The sequence below is a fragment of the Artemia sp. Qi Xiang Cuo genome, chromosome 6, assembly GCF_049724085.1.
Source record: "Artemia sp. Qi Xiang Cuo chromosome 6, ASM4972408v1, whole genome shotgun sequence".
Classification (NCBI taxonomy): Eukaryota; Metazoa; Arthropoda; class Branchiopoda; order Anostraca; family Artemiidae; genus Artemia; species Artemia sp. Qi Xiang Cuo.
This window is the reverse complement of record NC_142799.1, coordinates 18427544-18443551: the sequence shown is the minus strand read 5'-3', so window position 1 is coordinate 18443551 and position 16008 is coordinate 18427544. Positions and strand designations below refer to the sequence as shown.

Genomic DNA, 16008 nt, shown 5'->3' with positions numbered 1-16008 from the left:
TTAATAATAGAATACTAATTGTTCATTTTATGACTAGAAATTTCAGGGTATCAATTATAGTAGTATACGCCCCTGTAGAACCGACTGACGGAGATACTAGTAACTCAGATGAACTTTACTTACAGTTACAGGAGCAAATGGACTAGGTCCAAGGTAGAAATATGATTTTATTACTGGGAGATTTTAACGCCCAAGTTGGTAGAAATAGGGATAGATGGTATCCTAGCCTTGGTAATTTTGGTATAGGAAAAGAAAACAGTAATGGATACAGACTTTTGCAATTTTGTAGGTATAACAATCTAGTTATAACCAATCCAGTGTTTGGTCATAAAATGGCTCATAAGTTAACATGTTATTCATGTGATGGTAAAACAGCAAACCTTATTGATTATGTTATAGTAAACCAAAGACTGGCAGATCAAAACAAGATACTATGATATACAGAAGTGTTGTTATTGATGCTAAAAGTAATGACCACCATCTAGTAGTGTCTAGGGTTAATTTAAAGCTGAATTTTAGGAAGGGTAACTATCTTCCGTGAAGCTATGATGCCGGTAGACTCCAGGATGAGAATTTGAGAGAAACTTCCCAGGAGCAGTTGAATACTAAACTTGAGAGTTTGAGATTTGACAATGTGGGAGATGGTTGGAATGATTTTGGAAAACTAATTTGTGAAGTTGCTGAAGGTGTATTAGGGAAGAAAGCTAGAACTGCAGCTAAGAATATTAGTGAAAAAGCTTTATGTTTAATAAAAAGGAGAAAGGACTTGTACAAGAATTATCTGAGTGATATATCGTATGAAAACAAAAGAAATGTAAAGAAAGTGGAGAAAGCATTAAAATATGAACTAAGGAGGTGTGAAGTGGAGGCCATGGATAAAATTGCCAAGGATCTGGAAGATGCAGCTAGACGACATAATAGTAAAATATTGCACTGGCATGTTAACAAATTGAGAGGGAGCAGTCAAGAGGGAGAGGGACTTGTCCCAGTTAAAGATAGGAATAGGGTCGCAATTAGCGATAAGGAAAAAAATTAAAGTGAGATGGACCGAACATTTTGAGAACTTGGTTAACCGAGATAGAGTTGCAGGGAAAAATATAGAGGAAAATGAAAAATTTTGTGTTACATTGGATGTGAAGGAAGATTTGTTTTGTGAGGAGGAATTATCAACAGTACTAAAAGGATTAAAGAATAATAAGGCTCCAGGTACTGATAGGGTGGTAAATGAGTTTCTCAAACATGGTGGCTCTGGGGTTAGAAATAAGCTATTGAAGGTTATAAATATGATTTTTGAGAAAGGGGAAGTACCTAACGATTTTAGGAAAACCTTAATTAAGCCACTTTATAAGAAAGGTGATAAAAGTGAGTGTGGTAATTATCGAGGCATTAGTCTGGTCTCTGTAGGTAGCAAATTACTTAGTAATATGATACTTTTTAGACTGAGAGATGCCGTAGACAAAGTTTTAAGAGAAGAACAGTGCGGTTTTAGAAAAGGTAGAGGATGTGTCGACCAAATTTTCACTCTTAGGCTAATAATTGAAAAATGCCTGAGTTTTCAAACACCTTTGGTCCTATGTTTTATAAATTATGAGCAAGCGTTCGATTCTGTTGATAGAAGAGCTTTAGAAAGGTTTTATCCTTTTATGGTATACCAGACAAATACATTAAAGCGATTAGTGCTATGTACGAGAATAACACTGCTGCGTTTAAGATAGGAAATGAAGTTAGCAGCTGGTTTTGTATTAAATCAGGAGTTAAGCAGGGGTGTGTTCTATCTCCCTTTATATGGATTAATTTAATGGACTTTGTTTTAAGGAGCCCAGGAAAGGGAATGGGAGACTATTGAATCAAATGGGAATGAAAAAGTGTAATTGACTTAGATTATGCTGATGATTTAAGCATCCTAGATGAAAGTTTGAACAAAAATGAATGAACTTTTAGAGTTTTTCGACCTGAATGAGCTAGAATAGGTTGAAAATGATTGTTAAGAAGATTAAGTCACTAAGGCTAGGAATAAGAGAAGATGAAAAGGTGACGTTTGGTAATGAAAAGATTGATCGGGTGGGCAGCTTCACTGGCCTTGGTAATACTGTTAGTAAAGATGGTGGGAGCAGTGAAGATGTTAAAAATAGAATAGCCAAGGCTCAGGGTGTTTTTTCACAGTTAAAAAAAGTCTGGAAGAACAGGAAGATAAGTCTGCAATCCAAGATTAGGATAATAAAAGCTACAGTGATTAAAGTGGTCAAATATGCGTCTGAAGCATGGACGCTCCAAAACGCGGATGAAGATTTGCTAGATGTTTTCCAGAGAAATTGCTTAAGGATTGTTCTGGGTACCCGGCTGACTGACCGTATTTCAAACAATAGGCTATACGAAAAAAGTGGTTCAATACCGCTCTCTAGGGCTATAATGAAAGAAAGGTTGAGGTGGTTAGGGCACGTTATGCGGATGAAGGATGACAGATTGCCGAAGATTATTCTTTTCGGCCAACCATCTAGGGCTAATCGGAATGCAGGTCGTCCCCGTCTGGGGTGGGAGGACGTCATAAAGAAAGATTTAAAAGAAATGGGAACTTCGTGGGCGGGTGTAATAGGGGAGGCTTTGAATAGATTGGGATGGAGGAGGAGCGTGCGTAGCTGTTTTGGCGTTAGGCGGCTTGGTGCTGCGGTGAGTTGTTGACAGTAGTAATAATATTGTTTTTGAATAAAAGATTCCGCCATCTATCATATACACAATCCTGAATTCATCATTTTCATCACGAATTCCCAAAATTTTGGATAGGTTTGAATATATTTTGGATAGGTTTCTTATATATAATTAGTGTGTATGTATAACAGAATTAGCGAACTAATTGACTATTAAGATCTAACTTATCTATAAAATTTTAAAAATTATGCTATCAGTCACCAGGTATCAATAACCTATAGCCATTTATACAAGAAAGTGAAGTAGGCCTACAGAACTAAGATTGTCTACCATTTTACTATGGAGAGCTAACAGTCTCTTTTTAAGCGGGAGGGGTAGGTAAGTTAAAATAACTTAGCTTTTGGAAAGCAAGGACATGTTTCAATATAGGCCTAGGCTTCTTTGAAGGAGGAGGTTATGTTGTTACCCCTGTTGGTAATTGGGTGGTTCAACCCAAGGAGCCTATTTCTTCATAAGGAAACTCACCAAAAAAACAATCCTTGGTAAGTATATACTAAATCATATAATTAAGCTAGGAATAAAGTGAATACACCATTTGATGCCTTTTTTATGCTGATTGCAAATATAATTATCATTTCTATTTGGGATGTGCAATTGCCTCCTGTAATCAAACAAGGTGTCAAGAAATTTTCTCACTATTCAACCCTTGCAGCTATAAGCACTAGCTTCTCTGCATTGAATGAATTGCAATAAGGAATTGGATTGGGGCCTGGAGCTTCTTGGTGTGTCCTCTTGTGGTAGTTGAAAAGGACAGGAAAAAGACATGACTTAATAGATCATTTTCTAGCAACTTATGAGTTGCTATTACATCTCCTCATTTCCTACTGTATACTAAGGTAGGGTCTTTGAGTAAGGTGAGATGTTCCTCATAAGATTTGTCTTAGAATGCAGAGATAAGTTAGGTTGCTCTTATTTGGACACTCTCAAGTGCTTTCACATTCATCTTATAGTACAGAGAGGCTAGAGTCATGCCAAATTCCAGGTGAGGACCAACCATGGATTTGTACAGTTTTGTAATCACTCCTGGCTTCCTGGTGGTGCTCACTTTATGAGGCCAATGGCTTGGTTTGCTTTTGCAACTTGAGCTTGGTAGTGGCAGTGAAACTTCAGCTCATTGTCAACAATAACCCCCAGGTCCTTCTCCTCACTGACTGCCTCAAGCTGGGCGTCTCCCATGTGAAATGCAAGTTTTGGATTATTGCATCCAAGATGTAGAACTTTACATTTTAAGGCATTGAACTGTAGACACCAATCCAATGACCATCTAGATAGTCTGTCCAGATCTTCTTGCATAGTTGATAGATTTAGGTTGTTCTGGGCCAGTCCTAGGAGCTTGCAGTCATCAGCATATAGCATCAAAGGATTCTTCAGGTTTGTTGTGCTGTTTTTGATACACATGCTGATAACCCTAATTAGTTCTGGTTAGTTCTTGTAGTCAGATACTACTATGAAACTTGTGCTTTACTTGAAGAGCAGTTTCTCAGGTTTTCAAACAAATCATCAGCCAATGCATTGCATTCAGCTTAAAAATGGAGAAATTTGTGGGGGTTGTTTTTTTTTTAAATGGTAGGAGAAAATATCTGCATGTGATCTGCACCCACTGTGCATCACACAGCTTAAATTTGGCTTTATGTAAAACTAGTAGGGCAGGCCTTGTTAGGTCAACCTTTGCTACTATACAGCAGATTATATAATTTTTATTATCCTCACCAAAAAGAATAAATATGTTTGTAGAAGCAGTTGCTGTTGTTTCTCCTGATAGTCCTGGGAGGAAGCTTGTGAAGTTGTGCAAAACAAGATGGGTAGAGTGTCATGATTGCATTTTAGTTTTTATATCTTTGTATTGTGCAATTATTTCTGTACTTGAGGAAATAGTTGGTAGCATATGATGCATTACAGAAGTTTTTTTCAAAAGCAAATGCATTGGTTTCAGCAGCAAGCAAATTTAGTTTTATGTTCACAATGGCTATTATTATTATTTATTTATAACCCGTCATTACAAAAACACAAGACAGAGTACAATAAAGATAAAAAAAAAGGGACAAATAATACTTCAACGGATACAAACAAGAAAAACACTAAACTGACAAAAAATACAAAACATTTCTACTATGCTAGAGTTTGTAAGTGTCATAATGCTCTCTGTCTCTAAGGCACTGTAAGCCAAAGTTTTAAATTTAGTTGAGTACTGTTGGCGTGTTAAGCTATGTTCTGATACTTTACTGCAGTCAAAACAAAATAATTTTGAAACAAGTTTTCAGAAAGCCCATGAGCTTGCACAAGAGTTAAATGTGGCTCCGACTGTTCCAAGGTCTATCCACTGAAAGTCAATCAATGATAATGAGTCCATCAAGGTTTTTTATTGGAAGTCATTGTTTGAACCTTACTTTGCTTCATTCATGAAAGAATTTGATCAAAGATTTTTGCACCATCAGGAGGCATCTTTAAAAAAATTGGAAGACTTACCAGCTAACTGCAAGTCATTAAAAATTAATGAATTTGTGAATGCTGTTGCTGTTTACAAGGGATTTCACAGGGGTAGACATGTGCTCAAATGTGAGTTAGTCCTTTGGAAACCAAAGTGGCTCAGAATATCTGAGGAACCATCAACTGTTGCTTTGACTCTTGTGTCTTGTAATGCAAAATTTTTCCCATGCATTCAAAGGCTTTTGACAATTTTTCAGACATTACCAGTGACTACTGCTTCTGCTGAGAGGAGCTTTAGCTATCTTAAGTGATTAAAAACCTATCTGCAGAGCTCAATGGACAAGGAGCATCTGAACAGACTAGCTCACATGACCCTGAACCATAATATCTAGTTCAATGCTGACCAAGTTTTTGATCAATTTGCAGCCAAAAAAGACTAGCAGCTGTTACTGTGAGAGGTTTAGGTCATCTATTGTTGCTAGTTTCTCTAAATGCAGTTGATTCTGTTTCTTAAACTTTAATTGTGCCTCATCCTCTGTAAACAATGTTAATATCAATACATTTTTTGCTTTCATGGTCGTATATTAGGTAGACTGAGGCCCCCACCCCTCTGAAACCAAATTCTGGGCAATTGTCTTTGATATAATATTATCTTTTATTTATTTGGTTCTCTAAAACAAGGGTCCTATAGGCAAATATAAGGAATAATGCACTTCTGTTTGTTATATTTTCTAAATTCTGCTGCTTTGTGCCAGTTCCATAACATCTACTTGCCCAAAATAGAAACTCTCACTACTTCTAACTTTTTTTATTCTGACTTTGTTGGCAAAATTTTGTCATGCCCCACACCTTTTTCCCCCCAAACCCATCCAATAAAAATTTGAGATAGCCATTTTGTTAAAAATTGTTCAAACATCAGATAATAAAAACTCCATGTTTGACACAAACCCATTTTTTCACTTTGATATTGTTACTTTGATACCAGTCTTGATACTTTAAACACTTGATTTAAAAAAATGTTTGATTTTGAAATAAGGAATTTCTAAAAACTTGAAACTCTGCAATGAAAAACAAACAGAGACTAATTAAAAAACTTACCAAAAAATCAGTTTTTACAAGAAAACTAAAGGCCTTTTTAAACTTAGGCTCAGGAGATACAAATACATATTAAAGTTCTAACTCAAAACACCCAGAAATTAATATTAAAGAATACATGAAACCCAAAACAAACAGAAATTAAATAAACAGTTATTGCAAAAAACATTCAAGAAGTAATAATATAAATGAATAAATAGATCCTACAGTGAGTAATGCTTAGATTGAATATGAAAATCAATCTTAAAATGAAAAAATATATTTTGCTATTGAAGCATAAATGAAAATTAAAACAAACAGTAATTAAATAAATAATCAATGCAATTAAACAGACAATAAATATTGATTTAAATGAATAAGTAAATATTAAAACGAGTGAAACTTAATTTTAATATACAAATCAAGCTTTAAACAAACAAAAATCACTACAAACAAGAGTTGGGTATTGCCTCCTTCTGTCACTGTAAAAGTCTAAAACCTATTGTGTCATGGGTGCTTTCCTAAAAATCAATTTTATTACAAATGCTTTCTTTTTTACTTGAAATTGAAAGTAAAATTATGGTAAAATTTTGAATTGTTGAGCTTTCAGCAATTAATATCATTATACATCAAATATTTAGTTTACTTTGTTAGTTCTTTCTACAGTTGTTCAAGACAAATATAGTTTCACTACAAACAAGAGTTTGGATAATGCCCCCTTCCTTAACTGTAAATAAAAACCAAAAGGCTGCTGCATTATTGGTGCTTAATTGACAATGAATTACATTTACCAATCTTTTCTTTTCCACTTTTAACAGCATTGAAAATAAAATTACAATGAAATAAATTCTTAAACTGAGTGATCTTTCAACAATTAATATCATTATATATCAAATATTCAATTTGATGTTGTTTATACTTTCCAAGATTGTTCAAGATGCATATAATTTTTAGTAAAGTTCCTTTTGAGAGGGATATAAGTACCTTTAGAACCAAAGTATTTATAATCAGAGTTGATTCTATCTAATTTGATACAGCATATAAAGGAGGTGTAGGATATACAATACTGGAGTTGGACAAAAACAGAAGAGAAATTTTGGTTGATAATTTTGCCTTTCAGCTCAGGATCAGCAACTAATTTACCACTGTGCAGGATATCATTTTTACCCTAATTTTGATAGTAGATAAAATGGTGTTGGAAAGGGCGTGGCTTGTGTATGCAAGTAATGGATGCTTGTGTATCCATTTTTATGCCTCAATGGTTGTCCCTTCTTTATAATTGCACATTAGATTAAATCATATAAAAATATGTTTTTGATATTTTAATAGCTTACTTAAGGATATATTGGATCATAAAACAATTATTCCAAAGAAATGGAATGATGAAATTATGAGCTAGTTGGGTAATTTTGGTACAATATGCTGTCTGGGAACAAGGATGTTGTTGATGGATTTGGATACAGCACACTTGGAGCAGGGATGTTGCAGACATTTTACCTGCAGAGACACATAACTATTGTAAGGGCTTATTCCAATGTGTTGTTATTTTGTATGAATTCAAATAAGCTCAAATATTTTGATGTAGAAAGGTTTCTTTTTTATTGGATATTTGTGATATGAAGTATCACACACATCTCTGTTTACATAATATAATTAGTATTGGATGACCCAAGAGCCATGTAAAAAGTCATGATTGCATCAATCTAACTACAAAGCATTAAAATCAAAATCAAGCACTATAGACTGTTAGTGACATCTGGTCCTCACCTGCATTGTCTTCAATACAAAATTTCCCACCTCAGCAGTTGTACATGAAATCAATGATGTAAGGTTGCCAAGAAGAAGGTCATGAAAATTTGTCCCTTAACCAATTGACCCTAATTTGAAAAAGCTTGTGGTGCCTCTGGAGAAAATAGTGTAAACCATCCTCCTCCATACTGTAGAGTGGGCAATCTTTATTTATTTTAGTGCTTACCCTCAACTGCCAAAAATTTACCCAAAGGTGCTTAGGGTTGTATGTCAGTCTTGTATAAAGCTATTCAGATAAATTTGTAGGCTGTAACATGATTTAGCTAGGATGAATTTAAGTTCCCTACATCCCTTGATATCTTTTTTGATACAATTTTATAATTCAATAAGTACATCTGGGGGAATTACATTGTTAGCCCTTGATTAGGACCCTAAAGGTAAAACAGACCCCTAAAGTCAATAGAAATTAAAATTTTAAAAATATATTTCTGAAATAAAACTGGTTTAAAATTCCAGGAACTTGTCACAAAAGATGTCAGTTTGGCTATGATGTTATTATTTTTAAATGCATCAAATGGACCTAATAAAAAGCCATATGCCTCTTCCACAGAAAAACCTGTAAATTCATAACTTAAATTGTAACCCTTGTTTTTCTATAGATCAGCCAGATGGTGAAACTGATAATCTTTCTAGAAAGGAAGTAGTAATCTGTAATCAGTTTTATAAACTTTTTGTCTCAATGATGATTGTGATTTCTGCTTCTAGAATCTAATATGTCAGTGGGAAATGTCTTTGTTTTGGATTTAGTAAGGTTTTGCACAGGTCTTTAAGTTGATAATTTTACAACTTTAATTATGGCTAGTTAGGTTTGGATCTTCCCATAGATTAAATAAAAAAAAAACAAGTTTTTTTTAACTTAAAGTAAGAAACGACGTTAAAACTTAAAACAAACAGAAATTATCCTGTATATGAAAGGGGCTGTCCCCTCCTCAACTCCTTGCTCTTTATGCTTAAGTTTTTATTGCTTAAAAAATAGAGATGTGAGAAAGTCAAACTTTAGCGTAAAGAGCAAGTCATTGAGGAGGGGACATGCCCTTTCATATATGGGATATTTTCTGTTTGTTTTAAGTTTTAACGTCATTCCTTCCTTTCAGTTAAAACAACTTGTTTTTTTTTTTTATTTAATTTTTGAAAATGTTTGAATTAATGCAGGTTTTGGTGTTGGCTCACCATACATGAATAATTACAAAAAAGTTGCATATTAATTTTACTTTAATTTGGTTAAATGGCCTTCTCAAAACTTGTTTAATTTTGTTTACGAACGTTTTTATCAGTAAAAAAAATTAATTAAACAAACTTTCTGAAAAAAAATTTTTTAAACAAAAATTTAACTCAATTTTAAAATTAAGCTCAGTATATACAAATACCCTTTAAAATTAAAACTCGAAACGACCAGAAATTACTACTACAGAATTAATGAAACCCAAAATGAACAGAAATTAAATAAACAATCATAGCAAAATACATACAACAAGTAATAAAATAAATGAATAAATAGATTGTAAGCAAGTAATGCTTAGATTGAATATGAAAATCAAGCTTAAAACATAAAAAATAGTTTGCTATTAAAATATAAATGGAACTTAAAACAAACAGAAATTAAATAAACAATCAATGCAAACAAACATACAATATATATTTATGTAAATGAACAAATAAATCTTAAAACAAGTGAAACTTAAATTGAATATGCAAATCAAGTTTGAATCAAATAAAAATAACTATAAACAAGAGTTTGGGTATTGCCTCACTGCCAAAGCCTAAAAGCTACTGTGTCATTGGTGCCTTACTGAAAACTATATGAGTCTTGAACAGTCTTGGAAAGTATAAACAAAATCAAATTTAATATTAGATATATAATGTTATTAATTGTTGAAAGATCCGTCAGTTCAAGATTTTTTTTTCACTGTAGTTTTTACTTTTATTTTCAATGCTGTAAGAACGGGAAAAGAATAAATTTGTAATATACAAGTAATTTGTTTTCAGTGAAGCACCAATGACACAGAAGGCTTTAGGTTTTTACAGTTAAAGAAGGGGGTAGTATCCAGATTTTGTTTGCAGTGAAACTATATTTGTATTTACAATCTTGGAAAGAACTAATAAACTAAACTGAATATTTTATGTATAATGATATTAATTGCTGGAAGCTCACCAGTTCAAAAATTTACTGTAATTTTAATATTTATTTTCAATATTAAGTACAAAAGAAAACATTTGTAATATGATTTGTTTTCAGTACAGCGCCAATGATGCAGTAGTTTTTTGGCTTCTGTAGGTTTTTGGGCAGGGCTGGCTGTACACAACAAAATGAGGAGTTTTTAGAAAAAGACCCAATAAAACATTAAAGCCTTATTGATTTTTTGACCTTTTGTTTTCACAAAAGGTCAACAAGATACAAGAGTTCGGGTATTGTCTCACTGCAGAAGCCTAAAACCTACTGTGTCATTGGTTTCTTACTGAAAACTATATGAGTCTTGAACAGTCTTGGAAAGTATAAACAAAATCAAATTTAATATTAGATATATAATGTTATTAATTGTTGAAAGGTCCATCAGTTTAAGATTTTTTTTTCACTGTAGTTTTTATTTTCATTTTCAATGCTGTAAGAACGAGAAAAGAATAAATTTGTAATATGCAAGTAAATTGTTTTCAGTGAAGTGCCAATGACACAGAAGGCTCTAGGTTTTTACAGTTAAAGAAGGGGGTAGTATCCAGATTTTGTTTGCAGTGAAACTATATTTGTATTTAAAATCTTGGAAATAACTAATAAACTAAACTGAATATTTTATGTATAATGATATTAATTGCTGGAAGCTCACCAGTTCAAAATTTTACTGTAATTTTAATATTTATTTTCAATATTAAGTACAAAAGAAAACATTTGTAATATGATTTGTTTTCAATACAGCGCCAATGATGCAGTAGTTTTTTGGCTTCTGTAGGTTTTAGGGCAGGGCTGGGTGTACACAACAAAATGAGGAGTTTTTAGAAAAAAGACCCAATAAAACATTAAAGCCTTATTGACTTTTTGACCTTTTGTTTTCTATTGTCTAAAACTTAGTAACAAAAAAAAATAATTAAAAAAACTAAAATAACTTTACAAAAGAGACAGCAATTGACAAGCACTATATAAGGCTATCCTCACATTTGTACTACAAATGGGAGGATATTAGGGGGTTGGGTTTAATCCTAAAGGGTGGGCGGACAGCACTGGCTGTGCACAACCTTCCTGTTGGTGGCCCTGTTTTCACTAATCTTAGTGCACAACTTAAAAACAATAAAACTTCAAAACTTTATTGCTTTTATGACCTTTAGTTTTCTATTGTCTGAAACATAGTAACATAAGAAAATTAATTTAAAAAACTAAATTTATTTATTAATTTACGTTAATATATATTGTATGTTTGTTTGCATTGATTGTTTATTCAAAATTGTTTTATTGTTTATATGTCCCCAGGGCATAACTTAAAAGGAGGGGGAAGCAAGTTGCCCTCTTAAAAAGCAAGTTTGACTCTTAAAAAGCAAACAAGAGCTTTCAATTTCCAATCAAATGAGCCTTCTCTAAAGTTTATATGAGCATCCCTTCCATAAGAAATAGTATGAAGGATTAAGAGAATCCTTAAATTACAACTCTTGCCCTGAGGGCTGTGGGGGAGTTGCCATCCTCAAAGACCTAATTTCCAGAACTTAAAACTACATTTAATAAAATGGCTGTCTCAAAATTTTGATTGGATCTGTCTGGGGAAAAGGTGGACATGAGAGGGGGGTTAGTTGCCCTCAAATCACTTTTGACTTTTAAAAAGGGCACTAGCCCTATGAATTTCCAATTGAATGAACCTTTTTGGAAGTTTCTACAACACTGCCTTCTATAAAAACCTTATATGCTCACAGGGTATAACTTAGAACCCTTGCCTTGAGGGTTGTGGGGCATATTTTCTATCAGAAAATCAACTATGCTGAACAAAATGGCTATCTCAAAATTTTGATTGGATTTGTTTTGGGGAATAGTGGGTGTGGGCGGTGGGCTAATTGCCCTCCAATCTCTTTTGACTATTAAAAAGGCCATTAGCCCTTTCAATTTCAAATTGAATGAACCTTTTTTGAAGTTTCTACAACAACACCTTCTATAAAAACCTTATATGCCCCCCGGGCATAACTTAAAACCCTTGCCATGAGGGTTGTGGGGGATTATCCTCTTCAAAAACATAGTTTCTATCTGGAAATCAACTGTGCTGAACAAATTGGCTATCTCAAAATCTTGATTGGATGTGTTAGGGGGTTGATTTGTGTGGGGGGGGGGGCAAGTTGCCCTCCAATCACTTTTGACTATTAAAAAGGGCACTATCCCTTTGAATTTCCAATCGAATGAGCCTTTTTTGAAGTTTCTATTATAACACCTTCTATAAAAACCTTATATGCTGCAGGGCATAGCTTAAAACCCTTGCCCTGAGGGTTCCTGTGGAGTGTCCTCCTAAAAAAAATATTTTCTATCTGGAAATCAACTACGCTGAACAAAATGGCTATCTCAAAATTTTGATTGGATGTATTTGGGGAAATGCTGGGCGTGGGGGGGGGGCTAGTTGCCCTCCAATCATTTTCGACTATTAAAAAGGACCCTAGAAATCTCAATTTCCAATCGAATGAGCACCCTTTGAAGTTTCTACGACAACCCCATCCATATGAAGTGCTTCTGGGAAAAAAAAATAATAAAACATTGGAGCTGTATGACCTTTACTATAGGCAAAGCTACAGCATTGCCTCTGATAAATATACGCAACTTACGAATTGACTTATGTAACGAACTTCTATATTCATAGATTTTTAATATGGCGTAGATAATTTCGGAGACCACACTGCCTTTCCATGACAATAAAATAAAAGTTCAAAATACGGATAAAAGCCTTTTTAATAGACAGTGTATAATAAATTTCACAAAAAAAAATACCAGATATTTTGGTCACATATACAGTGACTGTCATCAGTAGTAAAACTGGTTTTATAAACAGAGTTCCTGTTTCATCAGTCCGTCATCTGGTTTTACTGGTTTTAAAAACAAAGTTTCACTACTGAGGATGGTCACTGTATGTATGATCAAAATATCTGGTATTTTTTGTGAAATTTATTTTATGCTGTCTATTAAAAAGGATTTTATCCCTATTTTGAAGTTTTATTTTATAGATTTTTAATGCATATATTAGGGGGTTCATCCCTAGTCAATACCTTGCTCTTTAAGCTAAAGTTCGAATTTTATCCCAATTCTTTAAAAATGACCCCTTAATCACAAAGTCCGCTAACTAGAATAAATAGCTCTTATGAAAGTGCTAAAATACATTCTTAGACCACTCTGGCTATACATGACAAATGAACCTCAGAGAGGAAAGAAACTAACAAAATGAAAAATAAAGGGGGAAAGAGAGGTAATAATCTCTTTAGTCGACAGAGTTTTAAAAATTTGTTCCTGTAATCATATAAATTCTGAATTAAATTATGTCAAGGATATTCTGTTCTGTAATGGTTACCCAATCAAACTCATTGAAAATATAATAGATAGAAGATTAAGAAAGATAAAAGAAAAAATAGGGAGCTTGTCCCCCTTGATTCAGTTACACCAGCAATTGAGAAAATAACTTTCATCTTTTTACTGTACATCCTGAAACTTGGCGATAAACTTGGAAAAATTTAAAAAGAATATAATCTCTCTGTTTCTTTCAAAACCGAACAAAAAGTTGAACACTTTTTCAACTCAGGAAAGGATAAAACTGACCCTGTGCTGTATAGTGGTGTTTACAGAATCCCTTGATGTTGTGGGAAGTTCTACATTGGTAGGACCCACCAACAACTAGGTGAACGTTTTCATGAGCACAAAATTTCAATAGATAAGTCCCTGAGATTAAAAAATAACAATGACAGCTTTGATTCGGCATTAGCTTCGTATATTTTTGTAAATCCGACCCATCTAGTTCTGTTTGACGAGGCAACCTTAATATCAACTGCTAATAGCGTACCACAAACTTTTAAAGAGGTAATTGAGATAAAAAAAATATATGAACCAAACTTTTGCAATAAATAGAGATACTGAAGATATTTCATTAATCCCAATTTACGACAGTTTAATTTTAGAGAACTCAATCAATGTTCTCACCTGGTATAACTTAAAAGAACCTATTTGCATATCTAATGAAAACCAAAATTGTAGACCAGCCGAAACTATTGCAAAGCAAAAGGTTCTTGCCCAATCATCTTGGTAAATTGTTTTTCATTGATTCCTGCCTGGTTTTTATTCAGTGTCTGTTCTGTCTTTGTAGAGTAAACTTCAAAAGGTTAGATTTTCGTTTTTTTTTTCTTTGTCTTTTTTGTTTAACACTGGGGACGACTTGGCGGAGGTCCTTGTTGAAATATTTGCTTATATTTTGTCTTCTTCATGATTCGCCACTGGCTAACAAAATCCTCGTTTTTTCACCCATTTTGATTTTAATTTTCATTTTGTTAGTTTCTTTCCTCTCTGAGTTTTATTTGAAAGTACTAAAAAATCTTTGGCTTAAAGAGCGAGGTATTAACTAGGGGTGAACCCAATCATATGCGTAATATTTTCTGCTTGGTTTAAGTTTTGATGTTGCTCCTTACTTTCAGTTGAAAAAATTGTTTTTTTTCTATTTAATTTCTGATCTTTTTCTTTAATAATGATAGAAAATCCGGCGCCCCTTCATAGCAATATCCCTTCCCCCATGAAAACTTTCTTCATGGAAAGATCCTCCCATATAGCCCCCCACAGCTCCCCCCCCCCCACCTACCAGAAAAAATCTCCCTGAAAACGTCTGTATACTTCCCAATAACCAATATTATATGTTGACATTGGGTAAAGTTCATAACTTTCAGCCCTCCCTCCAGGGACTTCCTGGGATAAAGTCATCCTAAAAGACATATTTATCATATTTTCGAACATGCTGAACAAAATTGCTATCTCAAAATTTTGATTGGGTGACTTTGGGGAAAAAATGAGCGTGGGAGGGGGCCTAGCTGTCCTCCATTTTTTGTTCACTTAAAAAGGGCACTAGAACTTTTAATTTCCGTTCCAATGAGCCCTCCCACGATCTTGTAGATAGGTGCAGCTCTATCAGAAAGAATCTTCAAGCCAACAAGCCTCCTTTTCTAGTGATATGAGGTTGGCTGGGTCCCCCTCCCAAGAAGAAACAAACCAGAAACACTACCAGGAATTAATCCCTTAACTGACAAACCAGATGCACAACCTAACATGCAAACCCCAAATGTATGCTTATTCATTCTAAACTGTAATGCAGTTCAGGTCATGAATATACAACAACTACAGAAAACAAAAATCATTGCTGAATTGGCAAAAATCTACATCACTAATCATAGGCTCATTCAAGCAAAAAAAGACCTTGCTCTACTATTAACAAAGCTGAACATTGATACACAGTCATATGACAATTAAACCAACAACACAACACATATCAATGCTCAAGTGGAATGTAAGATCACTTACAGAAAATAATTTAAATGAACTGATATCTTTTATGAATAATAATTCCATTGATATTGCTTGCCTCCAGCAAATTCATTTAAACCAAAATCAACAAATTAAGTCTCTGGGATATAGTATCCTGAGAAAGGATAGATCATCAGAGAGACAAGGAGGTGGAGTAGCTGTGATAATTAATAATAATATAAAATTCTGTGGCATCAACTTTCCAGATTTTGTAAAAGATGTTGATGCAATTGGTATCAGTTTTTGGCTGAATAATACAAAAACTTATATAATAAGCTTTTACAACCCTAATGGCCAAACTACAGATGCCATGGATCTCTTCAGCTGTATAAATAATTCTAATATGTTGAAAAATATCATTATTTGTGGAGACTTTAATGCCCACAGCCTTTTTTGGGGGAATAAATCAGCAAATAAAGCTGGTAAGTTCATGAGCATATGACTTCAAATAATATTGAATTAGCTGTTGCTACCCCTCCAAACCT

At 33.6% G+C, this 16008-nt stretch overlaps 1 protein-coding gene across 1 annotated transcript in view; it reads left to right on the top strand.

Moving 5' to 3' along the window:
- The first annotated feature begins 2764 nt into the window (after nt 1-2764).
- LOC148950943 (uncharacterized) overlaps nt 2765-16008 on the top strand; it is a 30214-nt gene continuing 16970 nt past the window's right edge. Inside the window, exon 1 of the mRNA XM_089090962.1 lies at nt 2765-2781. The gene's annotated coding sequence lies outside the window, so the exon portion shown is untranslated. The remainder of the gene's footprint in view (nt 2782-16008) is intronic.